This window comes from Sapajus apella, unplaced genomic scaffold, assembly GCF_009761245.1.
Source record: "Sapajus apella isolate SASKATOON/1434 unplaced genomic scaffold, GSC_monkey_1.0 scaffold98, whole genome shotgun sequence".
Lineage (NCBI taxonomy): Eukaryota > Metazoa > Chordata > Mammalia > Primates > Cebidae > Sapajus > Sapajus apella.
Window position 1 is genome coordinate 6,789,477 of NW_022437038.1, and position 3,652 is coordinate 6,793,128.

General features: G+C 42.0%; 1 pseudogene; it reads left to right on the forward strand.

Moving 5' to 3' along the window:
• The first annotated feature begins 938 nt into the window (after positions 1-938).
• Positions 939-1,732, forward strand: LOC116536131 (annotated as a pseudogene).
• Positions 1,733-3,652: the final 1,920 nt, after the last annotated feature.

The window sequence follows — 3,652 nt, forward strand, 5'->3', positions numbered from 1 at the left end:
GCTTGTGCCATGATGAAGAGTGTAAGCTCTGGAGCCTGAGAACGTAGGACTGAATCCTGTCTCTGACACTAGCTGTGACCTTGGACAGGCCTCTTAACCTTCCTATGCCTTAGAATCATCTGTAAAATGGGAGGTAACAATACCTACCTCATAAGGATTGTCATGAGGATTGAATGAAATAATGCATATAGGTTGGGCGCAGTGGCTCACACCTGTAATCCCAGCCCTCTGGGAGACCGAGATGGGTAGATCACCTGAGGTCAGGAGTTCAGGACCAGCCTGGCCAACATGGTGAAACCCTGTCTTTACTAAAAATACAAAAATCAGCTGGGCATGATGGTGGGTGCCTGTAATCCCAGCTACTTGGAAGGTTGAGGCAAGAGATTTGCTTGAACCTGGGAGGTGGAGGTTGCAGTGAGCTGAGATCATGCCATTACATTCCAGCCTGGGTGATAGAGTGAGACTCCATCTCAAAAAAAAAAAAAAAAATGCATATAAAGCACCAGTACCGTGCCAGGAATATATTAAGTGCTCATAAATATAAGCTATTATTTAGGTCTCCCACAGTGCTTCACAGTCCTATGCCCATAGTCTTTAACGTTCTTGTGGAGCAAATAAAATTGAAAACCATTATTTTATTTCTTTTTCTAACATGTGAATTTCCCAATACTTAGCCTACCAAATGTCCAATAATATGAGAATAGCTGTTGTTACAATGGCCTACTTCTTTTCCCCAAACTTCATAGTTCTGCCTGCCTTTTCCAGAAACCATCTGCTGGCCCTATCTCTGCCTCCTCTCCACTCAGCAAGACTTGTCTCTACACATGTACTCTATGTTGCTTTAAGGTTTCAGAGAGTATTGCACGGTATCAGCTCATGGGGTGCTTAGACCCAAAAATTGTGAGCATTTTCACACTCCAGGGGCTGCTACTGGTGGCTCTGCAGCAGTCACCATGCTACAGAACGAATATATTAAATTACACCATAAACACTATGGATACCATTTGGATTACCATGAGAAAAAGAGAAAGAAGGAAAGTCAAGAGGCTCATGAACATTCAAAGAAGGCAAAGAAAATTATTGGTGTGAAGGCTAAGCTTTACCATAAATAGCACCATGCTGAGAAAGTACAGATGAAAAAGATTCTCAAGATGCATGAAAAGAGAAATACCAAACAAAAGAATCATGAAAAGACTCCACACGGAGCAGTACCTGCCTATCTGCTGAACTGAGAAGGACACTCTCGAGCTAAAGTACTTTCCAATATGATTAAACAGAAACGAAAAGAGAAGGCGGGAAAATGGGAAGTCCCTCTGCCTAAAGTCTGTGCCCAGGGAGAAACAGAAGTATTAAAAGTTATTCAAACAGGAAAGAGAAAGAAGGCATAAAAGAGGATGGTTACTAAAGTCTGCTTTGTTTGAGATGGATTTACAAGAAAACCACCTAAATATGAAAGATTCATCAGGCTAATGGCTTGCATTTCAAAAAAGCCCATGTAACACATCATGAACTGAAAGCCACCTTTTGCCTACTAACACTTGGTGTAAAGAAGAATCCTTCATCTCCACCGTATACAACTTCGGGTGTTATTATCAAATGTACTGTCATTAAGGTAAATGTGAGAAAATTGGACCTTGTGATGCAAGGAGGCAAAGTTATTTGGGGAAAATATGCCCAGGTTACCATCAATCCTGAAAATGAAGGATGTATAAATGCAGTCTGACTGGTTTGACAGCAATTCATATATAGTTATTGAGGACTACACACCAACTGAAACAACTGCCATTACTGTGATGTTTCTGAATACTACCAAACAGCCTTGCATCTCTGCAATCATCAAAGGATCTATTTATTAAATTGTAAACACTAAAGTGGTTTCTTAAAAAAGATTTCAGAGAATAAAAAGAGAGTAGTTAATTTTAAGTGTTTGCAAATGGACGGGAGCATGTGCCCTGCCACACTACCATATTTCACAATTCCGTCTTCTCCTGTCTATCTGGAGGATTTTTGCAGAACAAGAAGGCTGCCATCTATAGGAAGTTCTAAGGGTTCATTTACATAATGTATCACTAGAGTCTTTTCTCCTTGGGTGAGGGCAGCAGGTTTTTCAGGTCAGAAGCTGCTCCACACCCCTAAACTGCCTGCATTCCCAGGATGTTAAGTCACCGAGGAAGCTGGGGAGGACACATGGAAGGAAAATTTTGCCTGGTCCAGTACTGAGTCACACTTTTTGCCTTGTGCAGCTCCATTCTATCTCGAATTGACCTGCCTAGGTCAGTGTGTGTCTGTATGTTTTCATAGCACCACTCCTTAAGTAGCTGAGTCACATGGCTTTTATGGACCAAATTACTGTTCCATGCTGCTCCTGCTCTTATTTGAGGGCACAGTAAATATTGGGGAGAAATTGTTGCTTGAATTCCAAAGAAGTGATGTGCTCTTCTGGAGGTCTGGTAGATTATTTCTTTCAGGTTCACCTTGAATAACATAGTTAGAAGACAGCAGGTAACCTTTATATGACAATAACCTATGTCTCTTCATCATGAAAAATGGAATGAGGGAGTTGGGGTGGAAAACAGGAGCTCTCCACTGCTTCAAAGCAAGTCTATACACTCTCCCCCAAATTAAGTATACAATCCCTTTAGCCCCAAACAGTGGCTAATGAAGGGAAAACCATGCTAGCCATATCAAGAAAAGATAACTGTGGTTAATAGTCCTGCTACTTAGAAGAGAGAGCTCTCTTAACATAATGTCCTGACATTTGATAAGAGGAGGGGAAATGACTAATGGTAAATTCTTAGCATGCTACCAAGAATAAAATTGGATGCGGATGGGAAGTCCTGGGTCAGATTGTTCACAATTTCTTGAAGTACTGTGGTGGGCACAACTGGTACACACTACTAGGAGTTCTTGTAATTTTCCTGGTCTGTGAGGGGCAAGCATTAGTTGTGTAAATGCTGGGACATTTGGTCCCAGTAGGCAGTGGCCACAGTAACTTCAATCCCCTGGTTACCTCAGAGGTAGCTGGCTGATATTACTATTGAAATACCCAACTGATATGAGATGTAAACATTGAGATATAGGAAAAAAGGAGACATGCATTCATCCACTGAGGGTATAGGAACGAACAGAGCGTTGATAAACATATGCTCCTTATTATACGGTAAAATCCTGGCCGGGTGAGGTGGCTCACACCTGTAATTTCAGCACTTTGGGAGGCCAAGGTGGTTGGACCACTTGAGGTCAGGAATTCGAGACCAGCCTGGCCAACATGGTGAAAATATCTACTAAAAATCTAAAAATTAGCCAGGCATGTTGGCAGGCGTCTGTAATCCCAGCTACTTTGGAGGTTGAGTCAGGAGAATCGCTTGAAACCAGGAGGCAGAGGTCACAGTGAACCAAGATCATACCACCACACTCTGGTCTGGGTGACAGAGCAAGACTCTGTTTCAAAAAGGAAAAAAAAAAAAAAAAAAAGGAAAATCCCTGTAGGTAGAAACCAGTACTGATTTAATGTGATCTTGTTTCCCTCCTCTGCCTTCACTCTACCTTGGAGTGTTAGCCACTCATCTCAATCCATTACTACCTTCTCTCTCCCCTTAACACACACACACACACTCACACACACACACACACACACACACACACACACACA